Raw genomic sequence first — 12,297 nt, forward strand, 5'->3', positions numbered from 1 at the left:
GGGACATAAATTACATGACGACCTATCGCACTTTTGAAGGCCCTGGATCACCAGGATAATGGAAATGCCTGCAAAATGACTGAATTTTGGAAAGCAAACACTCCAACGTATATTCTGTGAGGCATTATGTCTTTTGAATGGTTCATTTTTTTTCCACAAGTCTTTGGAAGATGTGGAAAGAAAATGAAAACGCAATTTTTCTTACACAAAGTTGTCCATTTATACAATATTTCTAACACACAGCATGCACGTAGCAACAATTGCACCCCAAAATTGATTCTCCTACTCCTCCTGAGTATGGCAATACCACATGTCTGAGACTTTTACACAGCCTGGCCACATACAGAGGCCTGGAAATAAAGGTAAAAGCCTTAAGGGTTAGTTCACCTTTACCAAAATTGCCTATGCAGATAAGGGGCGCCTGTGGATAAAAACAAACTGTGCAGCTTTGACTAAACTTGAATTTTGCCCTTGCTATAGGTGTAGGCCAGTTACATACCTAATGAAGTCTGACTGAAAAATTCCCAGGATGTTGCTAGGATGTTACTACGACAGGTCTAGCCATTATTGTTCTCCTCCACAATGACAAGAGGAGGCTCTCAAATGCTGAGCTCAGAGCTATTGCATCAGCAGAGAGAAAGTGCATATGAGTGGGTTTGAATCAGAGAATGAGCTCACTCCTGTGATGTGGTGGGAAACAGTAATGGCTAAGCGTCTCTTAGCAATGTCCTTAGAAAAGTTCTGGGAGTATTCCAGTCAGTCTTCAAGAGGTACAAAATTAGCCTATACCTACAGCAAGGACATTATTCAACTGCACAGTTTGTTTTTATCTACAGAAGCCCCTTAGGCTTAATATACACGGGACGTTTTTACAACCTCTCCTGAACTATTTAACATGACAGATAGTAACCCACGTTTAAAATGTCCATTTTGCCGCATTTACATGCCGTGTTTAGCCACGTTTACATGCCGCGTTTGTGTTTAGAAGCGTTTGAAAAAAAATGTTTTTCTTTTTTTTTTCAAAATAGCCAAAAATGAAAAATGCCTGTAAATGAAAGCGGCTAAATGCGAGTTACCACGTTTAGACGGATTTAGAAGCGTTTAGCGCTTGAAATGCCTCTAAACTCAGCGTCTGAACTCATTTTTTTGCTTTCCAAAAAAAGGCCTCTAAACTCAACTGCCTAAAAATGACATTAAACGAATCTGTGTGTACATGTACTGATAAGATAACATTGGATGAGTTCAGGGGCAGCTGAAAAAAGCAGCCAACTGCCTCTGAACGTCCGTTTACCAGCAGCAGTGTACATGAGACCTAACCTGCATAGGCAGCTTTTTTTGGTAAAGGTGGACTAGGCCTTTGTTTAAAAAAAATGGCAGTACTTGGAGCTTCTTACTGCCAAATTCACAGCTGCCTAGGAAGTTTGAATGCGATTGACGATACAGGAATGGAAAGATTAGAAGTTACACAGCAGTTAACTGGGAAGTAAACCATCACAGATTATGGATACCATAAGCAGCTCATTGGCTTCCTTCCCTACCGGCTACTGAGTTATCTAAATTGATTTGACTTTATGCTTCATTAATTGAATTCTGTTGTTGCTTGGTTTTGGATGAATACCAGACTGGCTTTGGGATACTTCAAAACTGAGGGTAAAAAGTTTTTGGGAACTTTATAGAACATCTGTACTATTTTTGTACCTGTATCTCTTTCCTTGTGTAGCACAACCACAGTAGGAGTGTCAGAAACCATGAATCAGACTGGGACAGAAGTACAGTTAAATCACACTTGTATAATAAATATAAAAAAAGGAAAACAGAGTAAACATAGTCAAAACATAGCCAGAGTTCAGGATCCGTAACGGATAGTCCGACAAGCCAAAATGTCAGTGATCCAGAGATGAGCGTAGTAGAACAGCAAGCAGGATCTGGAGCCAGAAGGAATGTTAGCCAAGCAAGTCTTTAACAGGAACATAGGAGAGTGTCACTAGAGATGTGACCAAGGTGAAGGCAGAGATCATTTGGATTGGACGGCTTAAGTAGGCAGGACTGACGAGCAGGATCTCATCAACAGGTGAGTCACTGTGGAGAGATATAAGCTGGCAATTAGCCGACAGCTGAGCGGCCAGCTTTGAGAAGGAAGGGCTGAGCCCAGCCCTGACAAGGAGCCACTGAATAGGAGGGGTCCTCAGTTCTTGACCTTGTCCTTCTAAAGAACCTCACCCCCTCTGAGACATCAGGTTGAGTATACAAGCATAAAATATCACAGGAAATCACTGCAAAATAATACTTAGTACCCAGTAGTAGTGCTACATTGAAGAAAACAGGAACCAAACCCAGTAGTAAAGGCAAACATAATTTATTGTTACCCAATATGGTTGGTAACTAGTCAAGCATAAAATGAGTTACCAATGATTATAACACAAATTATCATACAAAGTGATTAACAGTAGGGACTAGGCATTAGATGACATTTGGTGTCCAGATCAACATAAAAAAGCAAGGCCACCTTAGGTGCAGCAGTGGGCAGTAGTAAAGTTGATTCTACCATATGCTGGAACTATACTGCCAGAATGGATTTATGGCTGTGATGCTAGTGCTAGACCAACTGGGTATGCACTGTCCAAAAAAAAGGAGGCTAGTAGTGAAGGGGGCAGGGGAACAAATAGAGCTTTCAGAATATTTATTACAGGAGGGGCAGTCTTGTTTTTCTGCCAGCTATCATTTGGGGCCCTTTAAGAGCATCTTTGCATTTAATGACAGTCCCAGTTAACCTGCATGCAGTTTAGGTATAGTCACAGCACAGATGAAAAGTAGCTGTAGTTCAGATGTGGTAAAGGTGCGGTATATTGTGGTATAGAGTTGGTATAGGTGCAGTCTAGGTTTGGATAAAGTGCAGTATAGATTGGGTACACTTGGTGTCCTACTCTTAGTGGCTCAGTCCCAGCTAGCAGTATCAGCGATGGGGGAATAGCCCTCTCACCAGTCCCTGGATTGCTGTGATGACCTCTCGCTGTAGAATGGGGGCCCCTCGATCCATCCCAAAAAGGCTCTGGTGCTCAGTGGTGGAAAGCAGAGGGTGAGTGGATGCTCCAGTCTCCCTGCTGCAGCAGTGCAGGTGCTGTAATGTGGGAGGTGCTGCGCTGTCCTAGGGTGTCCTCACTCCCAGTCTCAGGCTTGGATCTCTGATGGTATGGCAGGCAAGTATCCAGACAGAGACGCTCCCTCTCTAGCTACCTCAGTGCTACGAGGAAGAACTTTACTGGGCAGTTTAACAAAAATCCTATCTCCACTCCTCCTACTGCACAGTTCATGTTGGGATCTGTAGTGTAACCATTATATTGTAGCCATTATTTGGCTGTAATCTCAAACTACCACTCCCAGTATTCTCAGCACTCTGCATAGAAGTCTATTGGCTTGCTTTGCTTTAGCTCTCCCCTGCTGGCTGGGGGAGAATGGTGCAGCATAACGTCAGTATCTCAGTAGAGGAAGAGAAGCATAAAGGCCAATGTCTTTATCTTCATATTGCTGTAGCCCAGCACCTGGCTACACTTTTTTAAAATGTATTTTATTTTTTAGAGTAAGGCACAAATTATTATCGCATGCGAATATATTTCACACAGCAGGTGTTATAATTCAGCCTATACCCCATCATGTATGCTGAGTCATTTACTGCTTTGCTCTGAAAAGCCTTTATAATCTGATCTCCAGTTCAAAAGAGAGACAACCCCCTGCTAACTCCTGTGGAACCATGTGTATTGTAAGTTAGAAAAAGGAAGACAAAAATGAGAAGGCAGTGTTGTAGTTTATATAAAACAGTAGTTAAAAAAAAAAATCTAACCTTTCCCTCTCCACTAGAAAGAAAATATTTTTTATTGGTATTTGTATCCCTATCAGGTGTCTAAAAGGTAATTCCCATCACTTTGTAGAGATTTTCTCTTACTTCCTGTTTCATCTCTTGGATAGGTAGTGAAAAGAAGTTCCCCCCAGCAGTACAAACAATCTGACAGAGGTTTACCCTCCCCTATTCATCTAAAATGAAAATAAGGTTTTGCCATCACATACACTTTCGTAAAAAAAATCTGAATATTTATCAACACTCACCAGAAGGTATAAAATACTCTAATCCTAAACTCCACTTATTGTACAGTATCAAAGGGGTATACTTTTTAAAACAGTGAATGTGATGTTTAAATGCGACAGATCAATTTCTGTTGTTAAAAACACATGCACCAGGAAGATACACTTGCGTTAAATGTTTGCTGAAAGTCATATTCGCTGCTTTATAAATACCTCTAAAGTAACTGATTAACTGTCAGATGATTTAAATTGGTAAGGTAATAAGAAGTTCTGAAGTAGAGTATTGTTTTGCGCAGTGACTTCTTTTGGAAGATTCAGACCAGGCTTTGTCAACCTTTTTACCATGGAGGAACCATTAAAATACTTATTTGGTCTTAAGGAACCCTTGCTAAAAATTACTGTATTTACAGCTCACATAGGTTGATTTACTAAAACCAGAGAGTGCAAGCTCTGGTGCAGCTGTGCATAGAAATCAATCAGCTTCCAGGTTTTATTGTCAAAGCTTAAAGGAGAAGTATGGACTTTTTTTCTTGCAGATTCACACTTACCCAGGTGGATGCAGCATTGGTCCAATGCTGCATCTGTCCCCCGCTGGCTCTAACACTGAGAACCGAGTGATCGAACACTGTTGATGGCTCGGTTCCCACACCTTCCTGAGGTCAGTTACCGACTCTCTTCTCTGTCTCCTCCTCCCACTGTTCACTGGAGTGCTGGGCTGTGGAGAGGGCGGGAGCAGCTGACTCAGGCTCTCAGTGGCTCGCTGAGAGGCAGAGCCGGGTGCTGGTTCAGGCATGTGGGCAGATCCCGACTTCATCTTCGCGATCTTGCCCGAGCCTAGACAGACTCTGTGACGTGACGTCAGCCGACAGCGGGCTTTAGCGGAAAACTGGTCACAGGAATGCAGAATGAACTGCACTCTTATGATCTCCTTTAACCCCCCTGGCGGTATTCCCGAGTCTGGCTCGGGGTGAGATTTTAGTACCAAAAGCGGTAACCCCGAGCCAGACTCGGGATCGCATCGCTGGATCCTAGAAGACGCGACTCACCTTGTCTCCGGGATCCCGCGATGTTCTCCCGCTGTGTTCGGCGGCCGGATCCACTGTGTGCCCTGGCTTCCGTTCCCTGCGAGCGTAGCGACGCAGGGGGTGGAACCGGCGGCAAATTCAAAATGTATAAAGCACAAACACACTGACACATTGTAATCCTATTGGATAACATTACAAAATATAATAGATATTAAAAAATTGACCTCAGATTGCCCCCCAGTGCTTTGTCCAGTGCCCCTGCCTGCAGTTTTACTGTACTTTGTGTCTGGAAACTGCAGAGCGACCATGGCATCCAAAAAGCGCGCTTCAACATCAAAAGCGACATATGACCTGCTGGAAAACAGCGACAGCGAGACAGAATCGCTTGCAGATGTGAGTGATAGCGAATCATGGGGAAGTTCGTCATCAGGCACGGAAAGCGATTTCAGCGATGATCCTGCGACTTTGCCCAGCGATGTGCGGACTTGGTGCTCGATTGATTGCGGTACAGAGCACGCAGCGCCCCCAAGATTCCCGTTTACCGGAGCGCCTGGTATAAAAGTGGAGGTTGAAGATGACAGCCCCTTGGGATACCTCCAACTCTTTTTGACTGATGAGGTCATAGAAATAATTGTTACAGAGACCAATCGGTACCAGGAACAACAAGCTGCTATACCGCAGAGGTTTTCAAGGAGCAGAAAATGGGAACCAGTGACCAAGGAGGACATCTGGAAGTTTCTGGGCCTAATTATTCTCCAGGGAGTGGTGGGCAAACCCCTGCAAAAGTGGTACTGGACAACCAACAAAATATTAGCCACTCCTTTTTTTGGCACCATAATGTCGGAATACAAATTTTCACTCATAATGAAATATCTGCATTTTCAAAATAATGACGAATTTGATGAGACTTCTCATCCAGCTCCAAAACTGAAAAAAATTTGGGACTTATATCAAATTATTCAGAAAAATTTCCAGCAGACCTATATACCAGACAGAGACGTCAGTATCGACGAAAGTCTTATGGCCTACAAAGGAAGACTTAGCTGGATACAGTACATCGCGTCTAAGAGAGCGCGATTCGGCATAAAATCATTTATGCTCTGTGAAGCCAGCACTGGTTATATATGGAATTCGGTCCTTTACACCGGGAAAGGGACGAAATTCAAAGACAGATTCAGTCAATATGGAATGGCAACCGCTTCTGTTCTCACTTTGATTGAGCCATTGTTGAATCAGGGGTACTGTGTAACCACAGATAATTTTTATACTTCTCCAGAACTCTATGAGTTCCTTCTACAACACAAGACAGATGCTTACGGGACTGTTAGAGCTAACCGGCGTGACATGCCGCCAACCTTTGCCAAAAAAAAGCTCACTGCAGGAGAAATAGTTGCCTGGCAAAAAGGCAAAATGATGGCACTAAGATGGCGAGATAAAAAAGATGTGTGCCTAATGAGTACCATTCACAACACCTCTACTGTCATGGTACGTACAAAAGTTGGAAAAGATGTTATGAAACCTCAAGTCGTAATGGACTACAACAACACAATGGGAGGTGTTGACAGAGCTGACCAGGCCATGACTTTTTACCCTGCTATGAGAAAGCAACAAAAAAAATATTATAAAAAAATCTTCAGGCATCTTCTTGAACAGTGCCTGTGGAACGCTTTCATTCTTCTAAAAAAAAAGAGTGACAGGCCTGTGATTCATGCAGACTTCGTTTGGAAAGTTGCAGAACTCATATTTCTGAAGCACCAAACACCAACCACTGTAAATAGATCTGGACGTCGTGCTGCTGGCGTTGTGAACCCGGAACGTCTGACAGGTCGACACTTTGTGGACCACATTCCACCAACAGAAAAGAAGGCAGCACCCACAAGGATGTGTGTGGTTTGCTGCTCTAAACGTGACGACACAGGAAGGAAAGTCAGAAAAGAAACCCGGTTCTACTGTCCTGACTGTGACGTCGGACTTTGCGCTGTACCCTGTTTTAAAATTTACCATACCCGAGACGTTTACTAAAAGCAATATGACTACTAATATTGCACTCTTGTTTGGACAAAAAAAATGTCAGTGTTTTTGATTTATATTATTTACTAAAATTTATTGAATAAAAAGTATTATTACTATTATATTATTATTTGTTATTATTTATAGTTATTTATTATATTATAATTTATGATTTTGTGTTTCAAACTTTATCATACCCAGGATGTCTACTAGACTCTTGTTTGGACAGATTTCAGTGAGTTATTCCTAAGAATTACAGGCCTACAATATAAAACGCCAAATTTCCATGCAAAATAATGGTACCGCTTTCAGCACCTAAAATCTGAAATAATCATACCGCCAGGGAGGTTAATTGAACAAGCTGAAGTTAGAAGCTGAATAGGCCTTACATTTGTGTTTATTGAAAGGAATCACTGGAGTCATCTGAGAGGCAAAAATTATTATTTGCTCAAAGAGCCCCAAGAAAGGCTGGCTTAGGCTGGGTACACATGGATTGAAATTGGTCCGGTTCAGCAGGAACTGGCCGAATTTTGATCTGTGTGTAGCCCTTCCTGTTTAACAGGAGCCAATAGCTAGATCAACTTCTGTCAAACAAACCTTCTTTGTTTAATGGCTACAGGCTGCAGAACTGATCAGTCTGTTCTGACAGCGGAAAGCACCCACTGTCAGAATACAATGTCCTGGTGTCCTTGCTTGTGTTGATGCAGGAATCTGGCTGAATGAAAAAAAGGAGTCATATGTACCCACATCCACAAATCTGACCATAATTTAATAGCTATAGCAAAATAAACAGGTTGCTTGAAATGATAATCATGTAAATATAAAACATGGCATTGCTGTTGCTAGTTATTTGCTCTAGCTGCATCCTGTTGGGTAAATAAGAAGCAGCTCGGTTACAGCACGATAGGACCCTGATTTGACATTCTTGGAATAACTTATGATTTGTACAAACTCCATGTCTGTCTTCATACTTTTAACTAACATTTCCAGCTTTTGACAAATGACAGGTTACATTAATTTAATTCGTTGTGTCCATGCCATAAAATTCACATTGAACTAAACAAGAGATCCTAATGATTGATGTAAACTAGTTTACTGCACTAGGCAGGCTCTGTTTTGTCTGTGATGTTAGGGGCTACAGATAACTCTAAAGATCCAAAGTATAGATAGGGGTTGATTTACTAAAATTGGAGAGTATAAAATCTGGTGCATCTCTGCATAGAAACCAGCTTCCAGGTTTTTATTTTTTTGTTTTGTTTAAATTGAATTGATCAAGCTGATTGGCTACCATGCGCAGCTGCACCAGATTTTACACTTTCCGGTTTAAGTAAATCAACCCCATAATGTAAATTTTTTTGTTTTGGATGGAGTAAGGCTAGGTTAAAATATGTTTGTACCTCATTGAGAGGACTGACCTTCACTTCCCAGCTCATGGACACAACAGATAACAAATACAAGAGCAGGAGGAAATCTTACTACCCCCTTTGAGAACACCTTAAAAAGGAGTTCTGCCCCCACCCCCCACAAAAAAAATTAAAAGTCAGCAGCTACAAATACTGTAGTTGCTGACTTTTAATATTAGGACACTTACCCGTCCAGGGTTTCCGTGATGTCAGCACCCTAGCCAATATTCGGATCAGCTCCCGGGTGCTGACGTCGCCATTCCTGGTAAGGGAACCCGGCAGAAATGAAGAAATCACCGCTCCAGGTGTATAAGCTGTGCCTGATAAGAGCTTCAATCAAGTACTAGCCCCGGCCTGCCTCCGTAGGTATATGAAATAAAGAAGAAATGGCTGCACATTGATGAAAGTCCAATTTGCCATTTATTGAATCACCAAAGTGACATTAAAGAACACCAATATACAGTCTTGTAGATGGGTTTCACACAGTACAATTGTGCTTAATCATAGGGAACCCAGCAGTGAAGCCTTTCGGCACTGCGGCGCAGTCCCCCTGTCAAAGACAGGTACCCGTTCCCCCCTACCCTCCGGAAAAGTGCCAAATGTGGCACTGGAGGGGGGGACGAAGCAGATAAGCAAAGGTTCCACCTTTGGGTGGATCTTTGCTTTAACCTCATGAGCACTCTTAGAGCCCATCAGCCTCTTTCCCTTGTAGCCTCAAGTCCCCCTTCATCTCATGGACAAGGGCATTTTTTCACCCTCTGGCACCACCAGACAGGGGATTTATTGATTCACCATTGACACCCCCAACACTTTCAAAGTAATTTCCCTAATTTTTTAGGCCTAATGATGTTTACTAAGACAAATAAATAGGGTGAATCTTCCTATTGAGAACACAGACAGCAATAAAAACCTAACAGTCATTGTGGCCCTTCTCTACTACATCCAAAACCAAGAAACACTATAATGATTTTGGGTTAATTATGTTTAGTTTTGTAAATTGATGTCTTATATCTGGAAGTCTTCACATAAATTGGGTCTATAATGACATCATGCACAAATTGAGAGGCGTATTATCAAGCAAAAAGAAAATTTTTTTATCAGACAGCAAATCACACCTTGACATGTTTGGACAGATTATGCTAAACACATTAAGGTGGGATTTAACCGTTTGCCAACCAGCCGCCGTCATTGCGTCACTGCGGCAGGTTGGCGCGGCTGCACGAATCACCTTAGGAGTACGTCGGTCGCTTTAAGAGCGATAGGGGGGGCAAGCGCACTGCCCGCGTCATGACGCTGGAGCCAATGCGTGTGGCCGGAGGCCGCAATATCCACGGATCGCTCCACAGAGAGCCAGAACGGGGATCTGTGTATGTAAACAAATAGATCCCTGTTCTGTCATGGGAGTAGAGAGAGATCGTCTGTTCCTAGTGATCAAGAACAGCCATCACTCTCCTCCTCCAGTCAGTCCCCTCCCCCAACAGTTAGAAACACCTCCCTAGGGAACACTTAACCCCTTAATCGCCCCCTAGTGTTAACCCCTTCCCTGCCAGTGACATTTATACAGTAATCAGTGGCTATTTTTTTGCTCTGATCGCTGTATAAATGTCACTGGTCCCAAATTGTCAAACGTGTCTGATCTGTCCGCTGCAATGTCGCAGTCCCGCAAAAAAAACGCAGAGCGTCGCGATTAATTGTAGAAAATAAATAAATAATAAAAATGCCATAAATCTATCCCCAATTTTGTAGCTGTTATAACTTTTGTGCAAACCAATCAATATACGCTTATTGCAATTTTTTTTTACCAAAAATATGTAGAAGAATACATACTGCCCTAAACTGATGAAGAAATTTGTTTTTTTTTAATTTTCTTTTTGGATATTTATTATAGCAATATTGTTTTTTGTCAAAATTGTCGCTCTTTTTTGTTTACAGCTCAAAAAATAAAAACCGCAGAGGTTATCAAATACCACCAAAAGAAAGCTCTATTTGTGGGGAAAAAAAAGGATATACATTTTGTTTGGGTACAATGTCGCACTACTGTGCAATTGTCAGTTAATTCGACGCAGTGCCGTATTGCAAAAAATGGCCTGGTCATTAAGGGAGGAAATCCTTCCAGCTCTTAAGTGGTTGTAAAGGCTCAACTTTTTATCTTCATGCATTGTATGCATGAAGGTGGAAAACCTACTGTGTGCAGCAGCGCCCCCAGCCCCCCCAATACTTACCTGAGCCCCATCTAGATCCAGCGATGTGCATGAGAGCCTCAACTCTCTCAAGTCTCTCCCTCCTCATTGGCTGAGACAGCAGCGGTAGCCATTGGCTCTCGTTACTCTCAATCACAGCCAGAGAACCAATGAGGAGAGAATGGGGGCAGGGCTGAGCTGGGCTCCATGTGCGAATGTAGCTCAGGAGCGAGCAAGCTGCTTGCTATGGGGCCTGGAGCACTGGTGGGGAAACCAAGAAAAGGAGGATCGGGGCTGCTCTGTTCAAATCTATAGCACAGAGCAGGTAAGTATAACCTGTTTGCTATTTAAAAAAAAAATAATAATAATCAAACCTTTAATATCACTTTAATGCCTAGTTGCAATCTGCTTTTTGCTTGATAATAAATCTCTAAATTTGTGTATGATACTATTGTGGGTGCAATTTATTTAAAGACTTCCATATCTGGTGGTAGGACCAAGGCAAGGTCTGGATATTCACAAAGTTAATTGCCAAGTGCAGTTCTGAGTCAGCCCTCCTTGTCGGAGTGGAGATTAAATGTAATGTCTTATATCTGTTTTATTTTTCTTATACATCGATCAGCCATAACTTTATGATCACTGACAGGTTACGTGAATAACAAAGATTATCTTGTTACAATGGCATCTGTAAGTTAGTGGGATATGTTATGCAGAAGATAAACACGTTGTCCCTGAAGTTTATGAAAGCAGAAAAAATTTACATCGCAGTTTATTGTGTATGGCGCTGTGTAGTCCAAGTGCCTTTACACGCACGTGAACTTTAATGGCATCCCAATCTTAGTCCATAGGGTTCTATATTGAGTTGGCCCACCCTTTGCAGCTATAACAGCTTCAACTCTTCTAGGAAGGCTGTCCACAAGGTTTAGGAGTGTGTCTATTGGAATGTTTGACCATTCTTCCAGAAACGCATTTGTGAGGTCAGGCATTGATGTTGGACAAGAAGTCCTGGCTCACATTCTCTGCTCTAATTCATCTCAAAGGTGTTCTATCGGGTTGAGGTCAGGACTCTGTGCAGGTCAGTCAAGTTCCTCTACCCCAAACTCGCTCATCCATGTCTTTATGGACCTTGCTTTGTGCACTGGTGCACAGTCATGTTGGAACAGGAAGGGGCCATCCCTAACTGTTCCAACAAAGTTGGGAGAATTAAATTGTCCAAGATTTCTTGGTACGCTGACGCCTTAAGAGTTCCCTTCACTGGAACTAAGGGGCCAAGCCCAACCCCTGAAAAACAACCCCACACTATAATCCCCCCTCCACCAAACAATTTGGAGGGGTGGCCCAATACTTTTGGCAATATAGTGTGGATGAGGGAGTTTGGGGTGGAAGAACTTGACTGGCCTGCACAAAGTCCTGGCCTCAACCCAAAAGAACACCTTTAGGATGAATTAGAGTGGAGACTGCGAAAAGTAGACAAGTGTGCATAGGACTTGATAAAAATCCTGCATCCATTATGATTCCGTGAGCTGAACCTTTAAACCAATAAGTAAATGGAAAAATGTCTACACCCTAATGGAATACTTCAAACTTCATCTAATCTTTTCC

Source organism: Aquarana catesbeiana, linkage group LG05 (genome assembly GCF_042186555.1).
Source record: "Aquarana catesbeiana isolate 2022-GZ linkage group LG05, ASM4218655v1, whole genome shotgun sequence".
In the NCBI taxonomy this organism is placed as follows: domain Eukaryota; kingdom Metazoa; phylum Chordata; class Amphibia; order Anura; family Ranidae; genus Aquarana; species Aquarana catesbeiana.